The 12,150-nt window shown below is 40.6% G+C and overlaps 1 protein-coding gene across 5 annotated transcripts in view; it reads left to right on the plus strand.

Moving 5' to 3' along the window:
* The window catches only part of LNX2 (ligand of numb-protein X 2), a 59,739-nt gene that overhangs the window by 18,043 nt on the left and 29,546 nt on the right, over positions 1–12,150 (plus strand). Inside the window, exons 1-2 of one of the 5 annotated variants that reach the window (XM_054627738.2) lie at positions 3,865–4,021; positions 7,252–7,282. The exons of 1 other annotated variant lie outside the window; for it this stretch is intronic. The gene's annotated coding sequence lies outside the window, so the exon portion shown is untranslated. Of the gene's footprint in view, positions 1–433; positions 554–594; positions 716–3,864; positions 4,022–7,251; positions 7,283–12,150 lie in introns of those variants that run through there. 3 more of the 5 variants (XM_077173840.1, XM_077173841.1, XM_077173839.1) reach the window with 3 other exon arrangements.

A 12,150-nucleotide genomic window follows, 5' to 3' on the forward strand; every position in this document is an offset into this window, starting at 1 on the left:
GCCGCTGTACACGCAGAGTTACTGTAAGGATTCCTGCACAGGTCATCCCTGTGTTCTGTGGGGTGTGCTTACAAAACTGTGAGGTGCTACGGGGAGTAGCAAGGTTTCATTATGCATGCACAAGAAATGGCTGGCGACATTTTAGCCTGCAGTTAATTTTAATGTTAAGTTTAGGTTTTGAAAAGGACACGGTGTAAGAGAGTTTCTGCAGAACTTCTACACTGGCTCCTGCTCCGGTTAATATTTGCTGAGCCACGGCTGTTAGGGCTTCACTCATATTCGTGTGAGGTTAGGTGATTAATTTACTGCTTTAAGGAAATCAAACCCTGAGAGCTGCTTAGTGGCTTTAGGAGGAACTGGTCCTGTTTTAATTACCCATTGGTGAATTAATTTGTGTATACCAGCATGCCGACAGCCTTTTTCTTTGGAGTTCCCTGTTACCATGTGATATCCCCTCCTCCAAGAGATGAACAGTATATTCTTCTTTTCCTGTTGGCAGGTGTTCTGTGTTGCCTCTGCTGGGATGGAAGGCTAAGAAATGTAGACTGAAAAGGTGATTCTGAAGGGAAGGGGCTGTTGTGCTCTGTGTTGCAGGTTTTGTAACAGATCCTGGGTTCCGGCTGCCAAGGAATTGTACCGGGGTGTTTCTGGGGCTCTGCTCGGCATTTTAAGGATGCTCCTCTTCAGAGGCTAGGTGCCAAGTCCTTAACTGCAGGTTAGACCCTGTGATGGGAATTACAAACAAGAAATGAGGGGGATGCTTTTGATTCGGCTTGTTTCAAATGCATAGGCTATTCATACATGAAGTAGAAAGTGAGTCTCTTTTAAATTAGCTGGTTTGTGCTTTTTCTTTATTTTTTTTAATTTCTTTTTCCTAGGCTTTTTCCTAAATTATGTGGTTCTCTGTTTTTTGTTTTTTGTTTTGTTTTTTTTTAACAGGCTGGTGCTTTGCAAAATGCTGCGGTCAGGAATCTAGATTTCACTTGACTAAATACAAAGGCTCTTTCTGGTGATTTGTATGTATGTGAATTTGTAAAGATTAAAAAAAATTTAGCTATGCACAGTAAAATTCAATTTTAAAAACACATTTCATGCATTATGTGAGATAATACAAAGATAAAGAGTATCTTTGTAGTCAGAATGTGAGAAGAAGTGAAATAAAATGAAACATTTATGCAGATACAAGCAGAGGTCTGTGTACCTTCTGCTTGAAATTAAACCAATGTCCTCCTTTCTCATGGCTATTTGTATTATTTATAATTGCATGAGATGTGTATTGAGAGGGTGGCTGGGAAATAAGCTCTTAAATGTAAAAGCTCTTTGGTCTCCTAGGATACCTATGTAGTAATAGTTGTACAGTTATCCATAAGGTTTTCCACTGGGCATTCTAGAAACCCTCTAAACTTCCAGGTAGCCTTTATTAACCACCTTGCAAAAAAAAGGTTGCTCATTTTGCTAGGCAGCGTGCAGAACATGCAAACTTTAAGTAACACAAGTCCTTTGATTAAGACTTTTTTAAAAATTAGGAAGTGATGACATGCTTCTGAAAAACAGAATGAGAAAGTGAAGATCATTCAGGCATTTGCTCCTTCTATTTTCACTAAATCTGTTTGCCTTCAGGGTTTGTTGATGTATACGAATTTTGAAAAAACTTCACTTAATGTTTTCAAGTGGAAATGTTTGTCTGAAAGAATAACTCCCATTTTGCTGTTTTTCTAGGATTTGAGGAGGGGAAGGAAGGGAAGAGAAAAAAGGGGGGAGCAATTAGGGTGTCAGGTCTGGCTGTCAAGCATTGTTTTTTTTAATTGAAGATGGGAAATTGTTGGAGAGGTTCAGTCATTTTGTTGGTGATTTTTCTTACCCCAAGCATACTGTGTATCAACGTTAAACCTAGTTATTTGGGATAAGGTTTTATAGCAACTTCATTGCACACTTTGGCCCCCAGTTTTCCACTAACTAGGAATCTCTAAGCCAAAGCACCCCCTTGGTTGCATTTGAAAGTTTGAAGGGCATCAGGAGGCCAGTGGAAAACAGGGGTCACCAGCCAGCCAGACCCTCAGTAGATGTGCTGTTCTCCAAATCTCTCATCTAGAAAAAACCACACCTTTTATTATATATAGGAAAGCTGCAGTGATTTATTTTCATGTACTCAGTGGAAACAAGAGAGTCTTTGTAAACCCTTTCTGGTTTAGATTCCATTTAGTAATAAGGTTTGGCTAAAGCTAAAGCAACAGAACATGCTTTAACAGCAAAGTATCAGTTCACAATTTAACTTTATTGAAACTTAATATTCAGTTAAACTGGTCTGTGTGGACAAGCACTAAATCTGAGTTCATACATTTCTAGTCCTGAAGTTTACGAAGGAGAATGTATGCAAATTACTCCTTTCAGCCAAAGTATGGTATATTATTGAGTAGCTTTCCAGTGTAACTTCTTGGTTCCATGAGCAGTTTTATCTTTTCCATCTTAAAATTCTTCAGCTAGCATGGCCTTTTCACAACTCTGTCATCCCTATATCTTTTATTTACAGTGTCATGTTGCCTGGGATATTATCTATTGTTTCTGTGTTCTTATCCCATATGGCTGATATTAAAAGGCAGTGCTGCTTGTAGTTGAGTCTCCTGCTCTTAAACCAAGTTGTCTCCTGTGAATGAAACTCTCATCATGTTCTTGCCTGGACTTCTGCTTTTCACATTGCACACAGAAAGGACAGGGTAAAGGCTTTTAATTACTGCGTTTGGCCTCCTCTTGGTTCATTAAATTGAAATTACTAGCTTTTTCACTCTGAAAATCAGTGGAAATCAAGGCTGTTCTCTTACTGCAGTGTTAAACAGTTCTTCACTGATGTGTGAAAAGTTGGGTTTCTGACCCAAATGTCTGTGTCTGGGTGGAAACTGGTAACTGTGGAGCAAGCTATTGTTTGCTTTACACTAGACCCTGTTCCTCTGAGTCACTGCACCACTCTGAGCTTGATGGTAAGTTTGAGTTACTTCTTAAAAGCTCTGGATTTTACAAACAGGAAGTTTGCAGGTGAACTTCTGAGTAACTCATTGAATCTTTGTTGCTGCTGATAGGAGCAAAAAAGCTTGGAAGTCTGCTATTTCCAAATAACCAGTTGCATGCTAGGTCTGTTGTGTGAAGATATCCTGGCCTTATGACCACAGCAGCTACTGCTCCTGCCTCTGTACGAAGAGTAGGCAGGTGTCTACAGCCCCTCTGGTCCTTGTGTTGCATTTCTGGCATCCTACAGTCTTTGTGCAAGCACTTCTCCCTTTTTGAGGAAACGAAATATGTCCCATGGGAATGTGCATCCTTATCTTGGAGACACCCTAATACTTTGGGATCGGTTGCACAGCTCCCAGTGGAGCAGGAGTGTTGTCTGGGGTGGTTTCTAGCTTTTGGACAATGTAGCAATGAAAAAAAAAGTTATAAAGTTTTAAAAAAGTTTTAAAAAATGTTTCATGTAAGTATCTGGCATAAAACATGTGAAAGTGTTTAGTATGAGTTGGGAGTTTAAAAAAAAGTATGGAAATAAAAGGTGGTTTGAATTTTTTATGTCTGTGAACCTAGCCTAACTTGTTGAGAAGTGCTTGGTTTGGGAAAATGAGCATTGTGGTTAGGGAGTGCAAAGAAGATGGATACTCCAGAGGGTGAGTCGTCTGCCTTTTAAAGACCTTTTTCCAAAAGCACTGCTAATGAAGTAATATCCTTCAAAGCAAGACTGGTATTTTAAAAGCTAGCTCTTAAGGGTTGAATACATAGAATAAATGAGGAAGCAAAAATTGTATCATCCCCCACAGATGCAAAATTTCAGCCTGCTGAGAAGAGATTGGACAGGGAGGAGGAGGAGAAGGTTGGCTCCTTCCCGATGTAGCATGTTTTTGTCAGTCTCTGTTGCTGCATCCATTTTGACTGTGGGTACAGAAAAGTGGTGCCTGAAGTTAGGAATCTGAACTCTTCAGCACACCGCTCCTTTACCACTGTCTTCCCAAAACGTGGTGACTTGGAATTCCTTGCTGATGTGAGTAAATGTCCTGTATGTATTGTACAAATTCATTGTTAACTATCTTAAGAAGTGAAATGCATTTTTCTTTCATAATTTCATGTCTTTGTTTTTTTTAACAACTTGGGGTTTGTTTGCCAGATGAGCGTAGCAGTTGGAGTCCTGATGCCTCCCCACCCTAGCAGACTTCTGAGCTTTGCCCCTTTTTGCTTGTAGCCTTCTGTGAGGACTTAACTCTCTTTTATTGAGCAATTTTATTCTAGTTTATTTCTTGATTTATAGTTCTATTAATGTATCTCTTCTGTATAATCTCTGCATATCGCTATCAGTTTGATGCTTTACACAGATGCTGCCAATTACCTGATTTTAGTGTCATTTTTTTTTCTTTAGTTTTAATTTTTGCTACTCACTTAGAAGATAATGATTTTAATTTTTTGCCTTTCTTTAGGAATATTACCTTTTCTTAAAGAGAGCAAGACTACTGAGGACAACGGACAGAAATGCTGTTACAGCAGCTCAGCTTTCCCTCTTCCACATTATTCATTCTGCAGAGGGGAGTTAGGAGATTGCTGTTTAACAGTTAGCCCCTGTCACTTGTGTGAGTACATGGCAGGGCCTGCTGGCCTGCTGTGTGTGCACTGCTATGCAGCTTGGCTAAGATTTCTCACTTGAATCTTAAAGAACCGTTTTTCAATAGTGTTACCACTGAGGTAGTTTCTTTCTGAGGGCACTCACAGGAGTCAGAGAACGAGCTAAATCAGCCAAACTTTGCACCTCAGGCAGGTAGAGAGATGCACCATAGAAGCTTTCCTATGTAATAGCTAGTGAAATTCTATTTTTTTATGTGTGGGTATATATATATATAACATGCAGTCAGCCAAGCTAATAGGGAATATGAAACAAAAAGCTGGCAAACATGGTTAAGGAGTAGAGAAGTGTTTTTAGAAAAAATATCTGTTTTTTTCATTCAATAACTGTTGTCTCTACTCTTTCTTGGTGGCTGTGTAATTACAAGGGCTGAAGTGGAGAATATATGATTCCTACAGCAGGACTAAAAACAAATGCAGTCTTTGCTTCCGTATTACTTGTGTCTGTCAAATATGTATAACCAGACTGGATTTTACATAGTCAACTCAATGTCCACTTCCTTTTCTGAATCCTGTCTGGAGGCCTCAGATCAAGCAGTAGTCTGCTCTGTATGTAAAGACCGGTTTACATACAAAGTATTTAAATGGGCTTTATTTAAGATAATATTTGTATATATTAAGACTACAACTTCTAGATCTAACATGTTCTTATTATGTAAATTTTGCTGATGTGTGGAGCCATTTATTTTCAGTATCTACACAGAGTACATCTGTTGCAGTATAACAGGTAGCCTAATTGGAAGGTCTCAGTGTAAAGGTTTTAATTTATGAAAAGCATCCTACAAAATAATATGAGGATATTTTGCACAAGTCATGTTCTGCCTTTTTTATGTCCCCAAAGCTGGGTCAGGCAGCTGGCTCTGAAAAGAATCTTTTTACACGTATCAGAAAGAAAGTTTCTCCTGGAAATTAACTGGAAATCAAGTTATGTACAGCAGCAAAGTGAAATGTCTTCAGCAGACTCAATAGGGAGAGGCACAGCCATCATCCTGAAGTGTTAAGAATCAAATTGTCTTTATTGTGCAGTTAATTCAAGTGTCGGCTAGTGCATGGCATCCTAACATAATTCCCAGGCGCCAATAGAGACTGCTCAGCCAGGGCAGTGAATGAGTCACCTGCTTGCCACGGGGTGGCCAGTGCCAGTCCAGCTTTCCCTGATCCTGGTTGTGCTGGGCTGCAGACCAAGTGGGGCAGTTGTGGTGGTGAGTCGGTCGCTCTGCGGGCAATACCCCTGCTCATGGGCAAGTTGTAGTTAGGCCTGTGTGTAGGTAGCCTGAGTTAAATACTCTGACTATGGGCTCAAGAAGGCTCTTATTTTCCTCTTTCCTTTGAGAGTTCTGATGTGATGATACTTGTTTTATTTCATTAGGTAGAAAATAAGCAGTCTCTAGGCAGGGCAGACCGGTTTAAGGGGTTGCCTTAGCTCACCAAGTGATGTTCCTTAGCTGCTGGGGTTTGGCAGGTTGAGGCTGAAAATTGAGGCTGAAAGCTCCAGACCAAGTCTAGACCATTATCTGGGCTCTTTCTGCTGTACTTTTAAGTTTCTTTCTCTGGCCATGGGTTGTCATGGGTTCCTTGCAGGCCATGGTCACTCACTCCTGCAGAGGACTCTGCCTCCTTTCCTGCAGGAGGAGGACATTGTGTAGCTTATCATTTATCTGAGCTGTCTCTAAACCGTGTCCTCTTGGCTCTTTCTTGCGCAGATCTTAGAAATGCTTGGTTTCAAAGAGATCGGAGGTTTTTGTTAGCTTAGGAGGTAGCTTCATTTTTTTCACCCTATGTCTAAGCTAAAAAACTGCTTAGTAACAGCATAGTTTACCTTTGAAAATAGCTTTCCCCATCACTCAAGTTGTGATTGATGGGGGAAACCAGCTGTAACCAGTTACGCAAGGTGGCATATGCCTGAAGGAAGAGATGGGATGGTGTTTCTCTCTGAAAATAGTTAAGTCCTACAATTTAACTATTCAGAAAGTTCTTTTATCCTTTCCACCCCTCCACCTCCAGCTTCTCTCTGTCATCAAAGCCATTTCATTATTAATCCCAGTGCTGTCTCCCTGAATTTCCTCCATGCACACCCGTAGGGATGGGGCTGGTTATAAAGAAGTGCGGGAAAATGGAACACAGGTCTTGGATTCCTTTATTTCCTTTGAATCGCTACTGCTCCTTAAAATTTGAATTAATCAAATCAAATTCTCTCTGTACATATCCAGGAATGAGCTACGTTTAATCTAGTTAAGTGTATTCTGTTCATCCACAAAAGTCCCTGTTTCAGGGCAAAGTGCATAGGGGAGGGCTTTCCAGAAGGTTTAGCATCTTGATGGACAGCTTTCTGCTGCCTTCATCTCTCCCAGCAGAAAGGGTGGCACATATGGCAAGGGCTGGTGGACAGATTGCACGGCAGAAAATATCCATGGCGGATAAGCAAATGTTTTACTCTTTCTTGCTCTTCTCCTCTGCTCCATCAGTGAGAAGAAAGCCTCACTAATTGTCTCCTTGTCTTTTTGACCGTTGGGGTACTTTTTTCACTTCCACTGAATATAAAAGCCCACCTGTTACAGCAGCAGTAATTAAATATTGCTTTCCTTATTCTTTTTGTGCTAGGAAGGAAATTTGTCTTCGGGTCTCCTGGCAGGTAAGTCTGTGTTTTTTCACTTCTATTTAATTATGTTTCTTTCTATTTACTTTTTCACTGCTGAAAAAATCCAGAAACAAGTTTAGGTACTTGTAAGTTTCTTCTAGGTTTTTTTAATACACTTAGGCCTAAAACCTGCTCTGTTGTTGAGAGTCCTGGGAGCATCTTAAACTCCCCAGGTGCTTGTCCTGTGTTGTTCCTAGCATGGGGTGATTTTCTGACACAAAGTGGGGTTAGCCCCCAAAAACAGGCACTTCACTTTCCACTTAACAGAACATTTAGTGTACGTACAGAAAGTAGATCTTGCAAATTGTAAAGGGAGCTCCTACCTTTTGTCTTACGAAACATGATGGCAGGGAAAGGCAAATACTTGAGCAACACTTTTATAGGGTGGGTAGCAGTGCCTGCTGAAGAGACGGTGCAAGTTCAAGTTCTTTGATGGGGTTTGTGCTCTCTGCCGACCAGGACATCTGACTAGCCATCCAAACCTGGGTGGCTCTGATCTAGCTTGGCTTGTGTGTCATATTTCCTCCTTTTTCTGCGTTGCTCTTGTTCAGTAGGACTATGCAAAATTTAGTCTGTAGATGTGTAGCTGTGTCTTTGTTAGAGATTCATACTTGTCTCCTTTTCTTTTATGCTGAGATGATTTATTGGATATAGCTCTGTATTTTCTGTAAAGAATGGGTATTTCATTGTAGGAACCTCCATAGAGTCACAGTCTTTATCTTTCCTGTCTCATTTGAGACCAATTTGACGAAAGTAAAGCTATTTTAATCTCCTGGTCCCAAAATAGAAGCCGTTCCATTTGTGCCATAGAAGATGGCTGCAGCAGGATTTTTGCCTGTTCGAGCAAAACCTTTTGCCCACTTGTTTTATCTCTGGGCACCGAGTCCCTCTTTCATCCTGTCATCCCCTGATGTCGAGCAGCCCTGGCTTTTTGGTGGTGGTTTTGGGAGATGGGTGTCATCCGTCATCTTTCCTAAGGACGGTCAGTCTTGAGCTGCCCCTCGGTTTCCCCATTCCAGACATCCCTTTGGTAGCTCAGATCCCCTGGACCTCTGCAGGCGGCTGTGGGGCAGAGAGGGGAGGGCAGGCGGTGCTTCAGTGGTGCCCCTGCCTGGCAGCGTCTCACCCCCCTGTGCAGCAGGGACCCTGAACGCTGTGATGGTAATTAAAGCCTGTAGCCCCCAGTTGCCACGGAAACGCAGCACTCCACAAATACAAAACACAACTTGCGGTCCTGTTAATTTTCCTAAATGCTCCTTATTTGTCAGATTTAAGCAGGGTTTCATGTCGCATCCTTGAAAAATGCTGGACTGTGAAAATACCCAGCAAGGGAGTGCGTGTGCACTTTTTTTTTGAGGAATTGCATATAAAAACCCTCACCCCTGGGGCAGGGAAGGACAATCATCACCTGCGACCTGTTGCCTTTGCAGTGATGGTGCCACATCAGACCTGGTATAAGGATGACTCCTTGTCTGGGAGGGCATTCCTTTGATGGAACAAAAAGACTAACACAGAGGCAAAAAATAATCTCTGGAGAGATGGTTTTACTGCAAGCCCAGCGTTGCCTGGTTGTGGTTTAGTGGAACAAAGTCACCATTCAGGTGCAATATTATTTAGTTTGACTATAAAAATTCCAGTCATTCTGCTGAACAACTTGAAAACATGGAAGAGGTTGCTCATCAGCACAAAAAATAGGTGTGTTGGGCAATTGGCATGTGGGGCTGCAGCGATAGCAGAAATTGCTGTGCCCTGTCCATCTCTTGTAGATTTTTGACTCGGAGCTGCCAGGTACCATGTTTTGTCAAAACTTTAATTTGTTTGCATTTCCAAAAGAGGAGGAGTCTAACAGGATTATTGCCTCATAAACTTGGACAGGGATTGAATCAGGGTTTGGTGTTTGAAGGCAGTGCAGCCTTTGGATATCAGTATAATTTATGTGGATATTGTAAAGTCAATACATGTTGCTAGTACTGCTTCACTTGTTTGCTATATGGCTTTAATATTAAAGCAGAGATTGTATCTAATGAGCTAGGTCATGCTTATTGGGAGATGGGAAATAACAATTTCCCCTATGGTGATGTTTGCTAGCTATTTATTCTCGTTATGTTTTTTTATTAATTTCTTCTGTCTTTTATACTTTCACTTAAGCTAGGGTCTGCTTTGAGAACAGTTACAAGTCATCAGCCTGATGCTGTAATTCCTGTGAAGAATACTGCAGTGGGAACTAAGAACTAATGTTTAATTAATGTTATGATGTGGTTTTAAGCAATGGGTTTAACCACTGTCTAGTTTTTCTTTCCTGGGGCTTATGTCAAACACTCCTGACTGCTCAGAGATCCTGTTCACAGCCATGGCATTTGAATAAAGCAGGGGAATTTGAAAATTATGAGACCCTTCTTAGCTAGCTTAGGCAATCAGGGACTATTGTCCATAGAGAACAGATTGTGGAAATCCTGTGACATTTTAAAATTAAGCCAACCTTTCGTGAAATCCAAGATGGATGACTGTGCTGTTGTTCAGAGTTATTGATTAGCGTGTGTTACATATTACCCCTCAAGGTCAAATCGGCCAGGCCAGGACTGCCTGAATTTAGGGCCTCATCAAATCTTCTGAATAGCTGTTACAATTTTTTCCATATGCTCCCTTGCCACACTGGAGAGGAATAATGAAGGGTTATATACTGAGGTGTTCCTATGATGCCAGCTGGTAGCAAAATTTTGGGATCTCATCTCCTCTGAGATGAAGAGAAGAAGCAACTAATGCCCAGTGGCCTTTAATCAAAGGGAAAATACAGGTGGACAGTTTTTCACTTGCAGCTGGTTTAAATTACACAGAAGAAATTAATCATTGATTCAGTGGTTAGATAGATCTCAGTGCAAATGCATCCCCCTGGTTAGAGAGTTCTTAGGTGCAGAACTGAGATTTGCATCCCAGCCATTTTGGGATACAGAGACCATAGAGTCCTCCAAAGGAACAGGGGTGTCATTCATCTCAGGGGTGTTCTTTTGACATTTGCTTTTGCTTGAGAAAATTGCATAGACAGTAGTAAACAAAATAAAAAAATGGGATGTATTAAAGTTGATTTTAAAAGATATTAATTGTTAAGATGGATATTTTGCATAGTTGCTTACTTCTGGGGTATACTTGGGTTTTTGGTAAAATTTGAAGAGTCAGTTAATGGGCTGCAAATCTCTAGGATTTTAATAAGATAATTTAGAAATAGATTGCTTAAATCTGAGAGCATTAATTGCAAAATACATGTTACCATTAACTTCAAACTGGAACTAGTGTTAACTATTTGTGACTCACGTAAAGACAACTACAGTTAAAAGGTTAACTTACTGCTACAGTTCCAGTTTGCTTGTGGTTTTCTTTTTTTTTATAATAGCACCCATTCAGACAGAAGGAATAAATATTACGAAATCTGATGTAGGTATAAAGCCTGACATCTAATGCTTTTGTAAAAATGTGTTGAGCTTCTCCAGAGAATGTTCATTGCATCAATAAATCAGAACTAGAGGAGACCTAAGGATAAGGCAGTCTTTTTCAGTCTAAAATCACTTTTGTGCCGACTCCACTAAAAAAACTAAAATAAAAATTTGCACATAAAATTTGCAGTTTGGTGTCCAGTCTTGCCCAGTTCCCAAGTGGATTGTAATTTAAAACTGAAAGCAGGGCACCACCTGCACTATTTGACTGTTTTAATGAAGTCCTGGGAAAATTATTTTCTAGTGAATTATATGACTTGAATAACAGGCCTGGCTGGCTCTTTTACCCACTTCATATTTTTTATAATTCTGGTTATTTTTCCTGTTTGCAGCTTTCCTGGGCTGTTATCATCCTGTGGAGCTGGTGATCTGCTGTGATAGGAGACAGAGAAAATAATATAAGGGATGCAGAAAGAGGGTTGAAGTAGGGTATTATAAATGGCAGTGCTCTGGTATTGTGGATTTCAGGGATATAGTACTTTACATCAGGGAAATTTAGAACTGACCTGTCATCCCAGCTGTTGCTCAGACCACAAACTCTGTGTTTGTGAACTTTGTAAATAAACTGACATTTTGCACTGGGAACAGATGGTAAAATGTCTTGAGATCATAATTATGATCAATAAAAATTGTGGTGATTGTTTCCTCAGTCATGGAATGGGCTTGCCCCAAGTACAGCACAGCAGTGTGAAAGTAAAGAAATCTTGATTTTTTTAAATTTCTTTTTTTTTTTTTTTCAGGTGGTTCTGGTGTCTTTATTTTTAGGTATTTATTTTTGTTGGTTTAGGGTTTTCATTGTGATGGCATGATTTCTTCTGAATCTTCATTCTGTAATGCACTATCTCTTTCTTCCACAGCTCTGCTGGCAGAGAGGTGTGGAAGGGTGGTCACATTAGCTGCAGAAGAGGTGGTGGGCATAGTTTATATGGCATTTATTGATGATTTAAGTTACCAGGGCAGTGGCAGCACTGAGGCAATGTCAGCTGCCACCAGGAAGAGGCTGTCTCTGGCCCTCTGCAGCAAAGCACAGCCCCGGGTTTGTCTCTGCACCAGCAGCATTCAGACCCTGGGATGGGTGAGCCATAGGAACAGGTGTGTCTGCTCACCTCCTGCAGTGGTGGCAATAGAGTGACTGCCTGTGTCAAGCTCTTGTGATTACAGTAAACAGAGCCTGTCTCTGGGTATACCTTTCCTAAGAGAGAAGGCTTGTGATTGTAATTTTTTACGTGGCAGTGAATGCCTGGTTACTCTTCTCTGGTTTTACATTTTATTCAAAATCTAAAGGAACTTGTTAAAATTTTTAACACAAAAAAGGATTAATTACAACCTCCTGAAAGAGAGGTGCAGATTTCTTTGACCATAGCCAGTTATAGA

Source organism: Agelaius phoeniceus, chromosome 2 (assembly GCF_051311805.1).
Source record: "Agelaius phoeniceus isolate bAgePho1 chromosome 2, bAgePho1.hap1, whole genome shotgun sequence".
NCBI classification, from domain to species: Eukaryota; Metazoa; Chordata; class Aves; order Passeriformes; family Icteridae; genus Agelaius; species Agelaius phoeniceus.